This window comes from Gopherus flavomarginatus, chromosome 7 (assembly GCF_025201925.1).
Source record: "Gopherus flavomarginatus isolate rGopFla2 chromosome 7, rGopFla2.mat.asm, whole genome shotgun sequence".
Lineage (NCBI taxonomy): Eukaryota > Metazoa > Chordata > Testudines > Testudinidae > Gopherus > Gopherus flavomarginatus.
Genome location: NC_066623.1, coordinates 37,107,959 through 37,121,187, shown reverse-complemented (window position 1 = coordinate 37,121,187; position 13,229 = coordinate 37,107,959). Strand labels below are relative to the sequence as shown.

General features: G+C 50.6%; 1 protein-coding gene across 1 annotated transcript in view; it reads right to left on the bottom strand.

The window, feature by feature from the left end:
- The window catches only part of SLC4A9 (solute carrier family 4 member 9), a 71,196-nt gene that overhangs the window by 55,341 nt on the left and 2,626 nt on the right, over positions 1–13,229 (bottom strand). The gene's annotated exons all lie outside the window — the stretch shown is intronic.

The following is a 13,229-nucleotide window of genomic DNA, read 5'->3' as shown; positions in this document are numbered from 1 at the left end:
CTGGTGCTCTAGCAATGCCTGGCTGCTGGAATGGCCCTTAGCAGCCCTGGGCAGCTGGAGCAAAGTTGAATGACCCAGAGGTTGCTCTGCGTTTATGCCTGGAGCCGGGCAGAGAGCCCCAGCCTTGTAAAACAGCACCAAGTGCTGCTTGGGCCCACCCCAGGAGCTGGGCTATCAGATGGGATGTGCAGAGCATACTCAGAGCAGCTTTCGGAGGGAATGGGGTGCTGGGAGAATTTCTCAACTGAACAATGACCTCAACCAGCTTTGGGCAGGAACATGCCAGGGGCCAGTGCAACCTCTGTATTAATGTTACACTGCGGGGCTGAGCTTTAGGCACGTAGCATCCCACATATGTCCGGCTTTACCTCTGGGATGCTCAGCTATGAAGGGATCTGTGGAGCTACCTGGCTGCGAAGGTGCCTATATGTACATGGACCCCACTTCCCACCCCCACCACATTTGTGCTCCCACATGTGGTCAATATGCCTGCAAAGAGGCAAGATCGTGGCCCTCACTATGCAATCAGGCACCAAAGGTTTGGCCCATAGAGCTAAATACTTTGGGCAAGACGTAGGCTAACGTCAGGCAAAGACATACAGCACCTCCATAAAGTCTGCTGAGTGTTCACTGCTCCCAGTCTGGCAATGGGAGATGCAAAGATCTCAGCGTCTCTGAGAGCCAGACTCCATATTTCAGAACCTCCATGGGGATTTAAGTGCTCAGTTTTAAGCCCCTACTAAGGAAAAGCTTGGCCAAGAACTTTAGGGCCCCTACCGACAACCGTGCAAGGATCACGGTGGGATTCTGCACAGATCAGCGACCCCAGGCTTAATACAAGGCATGTACAAATTGCATATGTGCTCCCAGCATGGTGAGGGAATGAGCTTTGCACTTGGTCCTGGGGAAGTAAGTTACATTTCCCCCAGTCCTGGTCACTGAGCAGCAGGTAAACACTTGCTTTGGGCTCCCTGTTGCAGCAGGACTCCTGCCAGCACAAGAGCTTTAGTCATCACCAACCCACTGTCCCTGCTCCTGGTTGTGTGTAAACACTGGATAGCTGCCACTTCCTTGTTTGTGGAAACAAGCCTGAGAGATGTGGCTGCTCCCTGCTCAGTCTGTAGCACGTGAGGCTGAAATCCCCAAGGGGAGCTGGAGAAATGGGGGCAGCTTCTGCTCCCAGAAAACATGCCCCCTCAAGTGCGTTTTGAGTTAACGCCTATTTGATCAATACCAGAAGGCAATCCTTTCCCACTTCTCCCTGCCAACGCCCCAGCTTCCGCATTCTCACCCTTCACAGCCACTAATCGGCGATCCCTTCCCCATTGGCCCTGGAACATTGTGGACAATCCACAGATCCCATTTCTAGGTGCCCATATTACAACCACCATAATCACAACCTTCTTGTTGAGCTGAGATGCCAGAGCCTGAGCAGGTCACAAACAATGAAACACCCTCTCATCCCCAGTGTTGGTACAGCTAGATCAGGAAGCAGCTCTATGACCAGGGCTGTGTGGAGGAAGCTGCATCTGCCACGGCCCATGTTGGCCCAGCCCCGTCCGTTCATCAGGGCTGTTGATCCAAGACACCGCAGCAACACTAAACTCACATGAATATCTGCACAGAGACCCCAAAGCACAGGTATGGTTAGGTCTGTCCCATGTCTATGGGCTGTCCATGAGAAATGCAGAACACTATGCATCTTGAGGGGCCTATGAGCCCCAGCTAGCGAGGTCACTCTCTCCTGGCTCTCGGGATTACCCTGCCTGTGCTCTTTGATGTCATGGCGTCATAGGCCAGAACGGACCACCAGACTTTCCCTGTAAAACCTCCTTTCTCCCCCGACGGGGAAACTGAATGAGCAAGAAAGGGAAAGAGAGAGAGGAGATGGGGAAAGTCCTCTGCCTGCTGGGTCCCTACCACCCTGGCGGTCCCTGGCAGCTGGAGCTCCACTTGACCAAGTTATCAGCCAGGCTGGAGGCACCCTGCCAAGCTGCATTGTCATTCACCATCTTGCCAGTGGCTCTCCCACGGCAGAAATGCCAAGAACTGCAGGCTACCACAGCAGCCGGGCTCCTGGGTGCAGGGAAGCAGCAGCCCACACAATTGTACTGGCTGGAGCTGGTGTGAATGTTACATGCAGGCTCATGTGTCACCCTCGCAGGGATGTGGAGAGGCCTGGCTATCCAGGGCCAGCAGGCCAGCAAGATATTGGGGAACAGTCACTGGCACAGTAGCTGTGCATAGCACAACGCTGGCAGTCAGGAGACCAGGCTGGCTTTGGAGGAGATGGCCGTGTTGTTACAACACACTCACTCACTCAGACATAACAAGCTTCCCTGGGCATTTTGCTACAATCTTCTCCAAGATAACAAGCTACCTCCTTGTATACAGTGCAAATACTGCAACACGGCCCCAACACATGAGCAAACATGGGCTGTTTGTACTGTAACTAGCCGGTCTAGATGGGCAGGGTGCAGCCAGCGGCCTGGAAGATCATGTGGGGTGTCATGTTTCATTTGGAGAACAAGGGGTGGGGGTATAGGATACTGTAATTCCAGAGCAGCAGCAATGCTATGCCAGCACCTCTTGGCAAAGCCGAAAACTTTGCTTGAAAGAAATCTGGGGGACATGACAGCTGTCACTCAGCTAGGAAGACTCAGGGAGAAGAGGCCAGGGCTGTGCGAGCGCCTTTCCCAGTGTAAAGCACTGGTTCCCTGGTTCTCCCACTGTGGGAAAGGACTAGAGCGAATTTCTAATCCTCACAAATAGCCATTCATTCAGTACAAGGACGAGAGATCCCAGGTTAAGGGATCAGCACATTACTCAGCAGCTGGGCAGCTGCAAAATAATCAAAAGCAAGTTCCCAGTAGAAGTCTCACTACAGCGACTTCCCATCTCACCCATCCATGCACCTCCCAGGCCAGAACACTCAATCTGTTCCTCTAGCTTTTGGCCAGTGAAGGGCATATCTGCCCTGGAACTGGACGGTCAGAAGTCTAGATGAGGGTGAACATGGTAAATCACTTGTCCCTAGGAGACTACAGAGTTTACCCACTTTGTACCACTGCACCTGTACATAGGTGTAGTGTCCAGGTTGGGCAGACATGCTGCACTAGCTCTGAGTGAGCAAAGGTGCCAAAAAGAGTGTAGCCATGCCCGCAAAAGCAGCAGGAGGTGCTACCACCTGGGTACATCTACACTGCAATGTAAGCCCAGGCTCAGCCCCCTTCTATCTACACACAAGTCACTCAGGCTTGGACCTAGGGGCCTAGGACCTTGCAGGGAAGGAGGTTTTGAGCTCGAGTCAAACTGGGCCCCAGGGCTCAAACCCTATTGCTTTACAGTTTAGATGCAGCCTCCCATGTGCACCAAAAGCATCCCATGCTCCCATGGGTCGGCTTCCTTTGTCCTCTCGATCCCCAGAGGCACCAGTCAACTCCAGGGAAACAGATGTAACTCCTTGTGTTGTAGCTCGGCGGGTCGGCACTTAACCCTTCCATTGGTTTCTGACCTCTGAACTGCGAGCATGCCTTTGAGAACCTTCTGTGCTTGCCATGAAGACACGGAGCAGAAGAAGCCCTTTGCAGAGGGCCTTGCTTTGTGGTCACGGGAGCACAGCCAGATTTTGCCGGATCTCTGGTGCGAGGCCAGCAGCACAATGGACTTTAGTAAAGAGCACCAGGAATGTCCACGCATATCAGCAAATAGCAGAGAAGCTGGCAGGGCTGGAAATTTACAGGATTGGGTGGAGCAGATTAAGTAGCTCCAGAGCAAATACTGGCAAACCAGGGACCAGAACTGCACCTCGAGCAACTCACCAACATCATGCCTGTTTTCTGAGGTTGCTGGGCACTGTGCCCAGCCCAGAGCCAGCAGTGGTGCATGATGACCTGGCCAGCCCGTATAGTGCCTGCTAGCCCCAGAATCCAGCATGAGACTGATGCGAGCCAACAGCAGGTGCAGAGAGAGGCAGGCAAAGTGATTGTTCCTGAAACCGGTTCCAGAGGAGACTTTGCTGCAGCAGAACATCCAGAGGCCATACTCGGAGGAGCTGTTTAAGGGACACCCTACCCCAACCCTGCCTCCACCCCGAGGAACAGCCAGCCATGGAACAGCAGACAGAAGCCACCCCAGAGCCTGGTAAGTTTCTGGCTCTATGTTAGTGTCTATTACTACAGGAATGGGAAGGATTTCCACTCTGGGAACCAATGCAAAATTTATTGCAAGCCCCAGCTAGCACCACGTATCTGCTACTGGCAGATTGTGTGCCAGCGTCTTGGTGTCCCGTCGCCCCCACCACGCGGAATTCAAAATGGTGACCAGGAAATGTAAACAGTAAAAAAGTCTTGAAATGACATATTTTACCAGAAAGGAGCAAATTTCTACAGCCATTCCTGTTTCCTAAAAATAACCACCTTCCATTGCCATGCCTGTCAGTACGCTGCTGGGTAACCAGTCACTGGGGTCATGAGCCACCTGGAAACAGAGAACAGCAATGGAAATGTGCTCCATTTACAAATCTAGTCCATTTCAGTGACGTGTAGTCCACACAGTCCATGGGTTACAACACACAACTGGTGTTTGAAATTTTGTCCAGCTATGTTCTTGGCGGGGTTCGGTAGGATGGCTGGGAAGTCCTCTGTGTTCACATGCAGCCATAACAGGCTAAGCCCTGTGGAAGTTAACACAGCAGCCTGATGATTCTCTTATGAATTCTAACCTGATCCAGGTGCTGGTAGCTGCAAACTTCTCCTGCAGCAGGAATTCCAGAGAAGTAGTCACATTTCAGGGAAGGGCATATTTTCCATGGCCAACTCAGTGGCTGAACAGACCCCTCCACTCATAGATGTGCTGTTCAGTCACCATATGTTTGAATACTTCGGTTGCACACCCTATGGGTTTCTCACCTGCCTCTTGGAATAACATCTCCCTTTTCCAATTGGGCACCACTAGAATTATGTCCTCCAAAATGTCGAAGGCCTGAAATGACAGACAGTGCTTTTGTAGCACAGGTACTGATAGCACCCTCCCCGCAACCCCAAGTAGTTCTGCAATTTTTAGAGGGGAAATAAAGAGCAGCTTTGATTTTTGTAACATATCATTGTCTCTGCACTTCTTTCGCTGTGATGAATCCAGCTGTATCCAGGGAGCTTCCATGCTCTGAGCATCCCTCTCACAAGGTACTGATGTTCAGTTTGAAAATGTATCATTTTGTGCCCTTGAAATTCCACATGGATTTTTTTCTGTGCTCCTGCACTGAACTATTGGAGATAATAACCCTCTGTGTCTTATTCTGTTCCAGGCCCCTCAACCTTGACAGGCTGCCACGTCTCCACAGCTCACTCACATGGCAGCAGAAGCCTGGACCAACTGACCTTCAGGGACCATTCCAAGAGGAAACGTTTCCATGATGAGCTTATGGTTGAAGTTCTGGACAGGCCAACAATCAGGTCCAGTGCCAAAGACAGAGGGACTTATGGCTAGAGGAAAGGCATGCTGAGAGGCAATATTGTGGATGGAGATGTAGGCAGTCCAGCCTAGTAGTCAGAGAAGGAGTCAGGTCTAGTGATTGGAGCTGGCATCCAGGTCGGAGAACAAAGCTGAGGGCCAGCATCAGAGTCAACTGCTGATTACCAGAGCCAGGGGTCAAGCCAGAGTGAGAGCCAGGAATCGAATCAGACAGAGGGTCAGAGCCAAGGTCAGATAGCAAATGTTGGAGCCAAGGATCAAGCCAGAGACTGAGTCAAGTCAGAGGCTGGGGTCGGAGCCAGGACTGGTCACTGGTGATTGGAGGCAAGGAATAAGAGCAGGAACTGGAGGAGAGGCAAGGATGAATCATGGGAGCAGGCGCATAGGTAGGAGCCAGGAGTGGAGCAGGAACAGGGTTGGGTGCAGGAGATAGGAACAAGCAAGGTCCAATATAGCCACAATTGGCTATCCCCTTGTTGTGCAAACAACTTTGCCCTCCTTCTGGCTTATATAGCATCATTGGACCAATAGATGGAGCTGGCTGATCCTCCAATCAGGGATCCTGTGGGCGGGGCCTCGGCTGAGGCTATAGTCCTTCTAGCTTCTCAGCCCACAAGGTTTCAGCAGACATTGGTGGAGGCCAGGATGTGGCAGCTATCTGGGGACTCCCAGGCCTGGGTACAAGACCTGGGACATCCCAGGTAAGAGGAAAGGCTCAGGCTGGCTGCATAGCTTGAGGATATGTGGGAGCAGGTGTTTGCTTCACAGTTCTTGGAACAGGAATGGTAGCTAAGGGAGTTTGAGTGGCTGCTGTCACTAATGGCTGTGAGAGTACCAGCTCCTGCTGTGCCCGCACCATGGCTGTAGTATGTCTGAGCTGCCATCTCGGAAAAGTATGGACACCTCTGTGGCTGGGCAGGGCAACTGTGGCCCATGCAGTCCTTCCTATTGACCCCCTCTCCTGGCACAAAGAGTGCCACAAACATGGAAGGAAGGGAAAGGAGAACAGTGGGGCCAGACAGATGGTCTCACTGCTTGCACGTGTTCATGTTCTTCTTCCTTTTTCTTTTGTTTTTGTTGAGTTACTGTTGTTCCAGCTGGTGTGCAGTGGCAGTGGTGGCCAGGTGGCAGGCAGTGGTTTAACGGTGTACTTTTCTAATACATGTTTATAAATAAAGCTTTTTATTATGTCAGGAAAGTTTATTGCTGTCACGGCATGACATCACATACTATGTATTTCAAATAAGAAAGGTGACAGGGACAACTGGGAATTAGTATGGAAACACTATTCCTCGGTGTGGTCATCTATAGCAATCACTTCCATCGCTGCCTTGCATCAATCCATACTGCAAATCAACCACCCTTGTGCCCCACTTGATAACCGGTCAGGTCATTCATAGTATATTGCATGGCAATCCCCAAGCCCTGAATGCCCCCCAAGCAATCAGCCTTCCCCTCCCCCCACTCCCCAAGCACATCCATAAAGGTACTGTTCTCCCTCTTCCACTGGACCAGGCAAGTCCATAGCGTGGGAGCACAGAGCATTCCTGACTTCTGTCCCCTGGGTCCAGCTGTGGTAGGAGCATTTTCTGGCTGAGTGTTCTGACTCAGTTGCTCCTCACTGTCATAGGCCCATTCAGGGGGAAATTGCTCAGCCCTGGTTTCACAAAGATTGTGAAGAGCACGGCAAGCCACTGTGATGCAGACAGTATTGGGATGACACTGGCATCCAAATGGGTCTGTAAACATCGCCAATGGGATTTTAATCTGCCAAAAGCACATTCAGCAACCCTTCCACACCTGCTGAGAGTGTAATGACACTGTCTTTTGCCAGGGCCTCTAAGATCAGGATATGGTTTCACAAGTCAAGGCAAAAGGGGGCATGCGGGGTTCCCAGAATTACAGTGGGAATCGTAACTCCATTTAGGACAATGTCATTTGGTGGGACTAGGGCCCAGCCTGCCCACAAATGAAGACTCCTGACAAGTGAAAAACCCCAGCATCATGAACTTTCACATTGCAGCCCATGTTGACATTCATAAATCACCCTCTGTGGTACACGTGGACCTGCATAGCAATGGAACAGTGCCTTGTGTGGTTTATGGACTCAAGCTCCTTGAAGAGGACAAACTATGGGCACAGGAGTCCCGGTACAGTTTGGAAACGTCATTCTCTCAAAAAACAAATTGATACATTAAACAATGAACCAGCAATAAGTCACCAGGAGCAGATAGTATTCACTCACGAGTTCTGAAGGAACTCAGATATGAAATTGCAGAACAATTAACTGTGGTATGTAACCTATCACTCAGATCAACTTCTGCACCTGATGACTGGAGAATAGCTAACGTGACACCATTTTTTAAAAAAGGCTTCAGAGGCAATCCTGGCAATTACAGGCCAATAAGCCTAACTTCAGTACCAGACAAATTGGTTGGAACATTAGTAAAGAACAGAATTATCAGACATGTAGATGAACAAGATTTGTAGGGAAAGAGTCAACACAACTTTTATAAAAGGAAATCATACCTCACAAAGCTATTAGAATTATTTGAGGTGGTCAACAAACATGTGGACAAGGGAAAGCCAGCTGTTATAGTAGAGTACGTGGACTTTCAGAAAGTCTCTGACAAGGTCCCTCACTATAGGCTCTTAAGCAAAGTAAGCTGTCATGGGATAAGAGGAAAGGTTCTCTCATGGATTAATTACTGGTTAAAAGACAGGAAAAAAGGGTAGGAATAAATTATCAGTTTTTACAATTGAGAGAGATAAAGAGTGGTGTCCACCAGTGATCTGTACTGGGATTGGTGCTATTCAACACATTCATAAATAGTCTGGAAAAAGGGGTAAACAGTGTGGTGGCAAAATTTGCAGACAATACAAAATTAAAGAGAATAGTTAGGTCCAAAGCAGACTGCGAGGAGTGGCAAAGGGAGTCTCACAAAACTGGGTGACAGAGCAACATAATGGCAGATGAAATTCAGTGTTGATAAATGCAAATCAATGAACATTGGAAAACATAATCCCAAATATACATATGAAGCGATGGGATGTAAATTCATGGTTACCACTCAATAGAGAGATCTTGGAGTCACCGTGAATAGTTCTCTGAAAACATCTGCTCATTATGCAGCAGCAGTCAAAAAAGCGAACAGCGTTAGGAACCATTAGGAAAGGGATAGATGATAAGACAGAAAATGTCATAATGCTACTATATAAATCCATAGTACAGCTAAACCTTGAATACCGTATGAAGATCTGGTTGCCCCATCTCAAAAAAGATATATTAAAAATGGAAAAGATACAGAGATGGGCAACAAAAATGACTAAGGAGATGGAACAGCTTCTATACCAGGACAGATGAATAAGACTGGACTTTTCATCTTGGAAAAGAGACGACTAAGGGGGGATATGATAGAGGTCTATAAAATCAGGAATGGTGTGGAGAAAATGAATAAGAATAACTGATACTAGAGGCTGTTGTAAAGGCCAAATATAAAACTGGGTTAAAAAAAGGATTAGATACGTTCATGGAGGATAAAATCCATCAATGCTGTTAGCTAAGATGGTCGGGGTTGTAACCCCATGCTCTGGGTGTCCCTTAGCCTCTGGCAGCCAGATGCTAGGAGTGGACGACAGGGGATGGATCACTGTCCTCTTCTGTTCATTCCCTCTGAAGCATCCAGCACTGGCCACTCAGCAGAGAGGATGTACCATTGGTCTGACCCACTATGGCTGTTCTTATGTTCTTATGTGAAGCCAGCAGTTACTTCAGAAATATGTCTGATGCCCACCACCTTGGGGTCAACCACACCCTGACTGCCTCCAAAACCTCTTCCACCTCTTTACCTACAGTCAGCTTTCCAACACCAGATTGACTAGCAACAGACCTGTAACAGTGTGTGGCCAGCTTCCAGACTGTTATAGCAACCTGCTTCTCGGCCAGTATGGCTGCCCTCATGTGTGTCTTTGTACTGGAGAGGCTGGGAAAGCAGCTCACAAAGCCCCAGAAATGTAGCTTTCTTCATGAGAATTTCTGGATCTACTGTGGTCATCCCAGGTCTGCAAGAGAATGTGGTCCCAGCAGTCTGTGCTTGTGGCCCTGCTCCAGAAGTGTCAGTTTATATAGGGGGCATCTGCTGCTATATTGAATGTCATAAGCAGCATCAGTCAGTTCCAGTGTGCCAAAGCAATAGAGTCCCAGCTTGACTCAGCCTCCGACCCCTCCACCCCTGTGGGGTGCTAGGACCCTGGGTCTGAGACTTGGGTTAAGTGTGACTTGTGTGTAGATGGAAGGAGGGGTAGGCTTGTGCCTGAGTAAAAGCACTGTAGTGTAGACATATAATGTGTGGATGCCAGAGCCCAGGTTAGAAAATGTTTAACCTAGGCTTGACAACCCGTGTAAGCCTTGGATTCTCTAACCCAGGGTGGGCTGATTCACATTCCAGTGCCCCTAGGCTTACATTGCAGTGTAGATATACTCTCTCAGTGCAATCCCGTCTGAGACCCTAGGAATGACCTCGGCAGCTGACCCATCCTGTTGTTTGTGCTGCCGCAGCGATGCAATTTTTTCAAAAATCAGAGCTAGCTATTGTATGTCAGCCCAAGCTGGAATTTACTCTCCACCCCTTCCCAGTGAAGACACATCCCTACTGGTAAATGACTCCTGGAGCAGGGCTTCCAGTGGCTTCAATGAGGGAACAGTCCATAGTTAAGGCTACGTCATGGAAGTCACGGAAGTCATGGAATCCGTGACTTCCATTGACCTCCGTGACATTTTCTGCCCCAGGGCTGGAGCTCCCAGCCAGCCCCACCCCCGCAGCTCCCAGCTCCTACCCTCGTGGGGGGGACCCTGCAGCTGCCCAGCCATGGAAGGGAGCCGGTGGACCCTGCAGCTGTGGAGAGTTCCTGCCGCCCACTCTGGCTGGGCAGTTGCAAGGAGTCCCTGCTGCTTGCTGGCTGGGCAGCTGGCAAACTCTGCAATTGCCCAGCTGCCAGGGGGTGGGAGACACCCCACAGCTGCCCAGCTGCTGCAAGGGGTGGGGGACTCTAAGCAGCTGCCCAGCCGCAGCGCATGGCGGGGACCCCCTGCAGCTGCCCAGCCATGGCGGCCAGCCGGCAGATCTTACAGCTGCCCAGCCATGGCAGGTAAGGGGGACCCCCCTGCAGCAGCCCAGTTGGCAGGCAGCGGGGACTCCTTGGGGGATCCTGCAGCTGCCCAACCGTGGCCAGTGGCTGAGGGACCCTGCAGCTCCCAGATGCCCCAGAGGGGACCTCGTAGCAGCCCAGCTCCACGGGCAGGGGGATACCAGAGCTCCCACGCAACGCAGCGGCGCCGGTGGGGGATCCGGGAGCCCCAGCAGCAGTGGATGCTGAACCCACCTCCCACTTTTGTCAGGGACAATTTTAGCGAAAGTTAGGGACAGGTCACAGGTTTCCGTGAATTTTTGTTTATTGCCTGTGACCTGTCCCCGACTTTTACTAAAAATATCTGTGACAAAAACCTGCCTTATCCGTCGTCTAACCTCACCGTCAGGAAGATTTTCCTGTTATTCAGCCTATGCTTCCCTTTTCTTTATTTCATCGTATTGATGCAAAGCCCTTCAGCTGCCCATAACCAGATCCCATTGCCTCTGTAACTATACCCCTGAGGGTGAGGCCATGCACAACCCATCACTATCTCCCATTCCCCCCATTTCTTTGGCTCATCCATTACTCCTACTCTTCTCCTTATTTGTGTGACAGTAGCACGTAGAGACCGTGGTTGAGATCAGGGCCCCATTGTGCCAGGCACGGCACAAACCTGCAGTGAGAGTCAGTCCCTGGCTTACGCTGAAAACGGTCAAAGGTGGGAAGGTCAAAGGGCCAGTGACTAGCACAAGGTCACACAGCACATCACAGGTACAGCCAGGATTAGAAGCCTGGTCTCCTGAATCTCACACCAGGCCCTGCTCGGCTAGACCATGCTGCCTCCTCTTGCACCTCTACCTAGAGCCCCTTGGCCTACCCTGGGCAGTGCCTCTCCCTAGGACCTGCGCTCTGCCAGGAGCTGGCACGAGCTCTCCTACCCCCGCACTCACGGTTCTTTGTGTCCATATTCTCCTTTATTCTGGCTTGTTACCAGAATCATGGGAGCGCCTGTGAGTCCCAGGCATGGACCAGAGCTCTGTGCTGTTCTGGGGCTTGTCTCTTAAGGGCTGCCAGTTTGTCTGTCCCTTTGTGGTGCTGTGATGCCCACAACTGCTCTCAGTATTACACCACTGGGCTCTCCAGTGCCTGGCCCTGCCCTGCACTGGGACAGGGTGGTTCTGGCTCTGCAGTCCCAGGCCCTGCTGATGCTTTGTGGCTTCCCCCAGCATATCACGCTGCAGATTTGTGTCCCAGCAGCACTTAGCTGTTGTTCCTAGTCTTGCTTTTACCAAGTCGCTTTGCTTGCTGGGCCTTTCCAGGGATTTGACTCGGCAGCTGGTTTAGATAAATGGTCCAAACGCCACCTCTCCTCTGCTCCCAGCACCGCAGAGATAGGTAACAGTGGTGCGGAGAGTGCACATAAGGAAGTTGATGCAGGTGATCTGAGGCTGGCCCAAGCCACGAGGCAGCAGGACTGGCAAGTGACGGGGCTGTGCTGGACTTTACCTGCCTGTGTCAGTGACAAGAGAGCGTAGCCAGACTGTAATTCTCCATCTTGCCACAGGAGGGAGCCTCGACACAACACTGCACCCAAAGGAACTCCTTTTATGAGTATGTCCCAAAGGAACAGGTGCTTTGCATTGCAGTGGCTCAGACCTTTTCAGACTGAGGATTGCTCAGTAAGAGAGGGGACCTATCATGGGACATCTCCCCTCCTCCCTAACGGCCCTCCTTCCTGCTAGCAGCCTCTGGCCTGCCCACGACCTCCCCTGGGTCCATCACTAGGGTTGATCAATTATTGAATAGTGCTTACTGGGGATTCTGATCCACATCGCCCCCCCACACCCCAGACTACTAGGAATTGGAGGGAACCTTCCTCTAGGTGTGCAATACATTATGGGATTTGATCTCTGGCCTGGCTGTCACTTGGCCTTTCCTCGTGTATCTGCTCCTCAGACAGGTTTGGGGAGATTTTACACTATAAACCCATCCAGTTATGTTCACATATTGCTCTCCTGTTTTACACTTCATCCTTCTTTCCCTTCAATCAGCGCATTCCCTGGACCTCCCTGTCCAGTTCCTCCTAGTGCTGCACCAGTGGCAGGTGACTGAAAAGGGGAGTTTGCATTTACTTTCTGCTGCCTCAACTATGGGGAACTAGGCATCCAAATCTCCTAGATGGCTTTGCAAACCACAGCCATACTCCATGCTTGTGTTCGCTCTCTGATAAAACGGCTTTACTAAGGAGCGTTCTTCTGGTGGGCTATTGGCACTGCCCACGTATGGGTACGTGCTGTGAGTTAAGTGGAATTTCTCAGTATTCATTCTTTCAGCCCTGCACAGAGTTGCATAAGAAAACTGAATGGAATTTCATTTTTAATGTGTAGGTGCATGCAGAATATGATGGGGGGGGAGAGGGTTGAATGGGATAAATCTCTCCTTGAAGGAGCCCTGTCTCATTCTAAATGACTCTTAAAAGTATGTGTGATGATAAGTATAAATATTAAACAGCTGCTTTGTTCACTGTGCCCAGTCCACTCTGTGCACTGAACGAGGCAGGAGGCCTGTGTAGAAGTAATATGGCATCAGGGAATTAATGATGGCATTGTAACACCTACACACAAGAA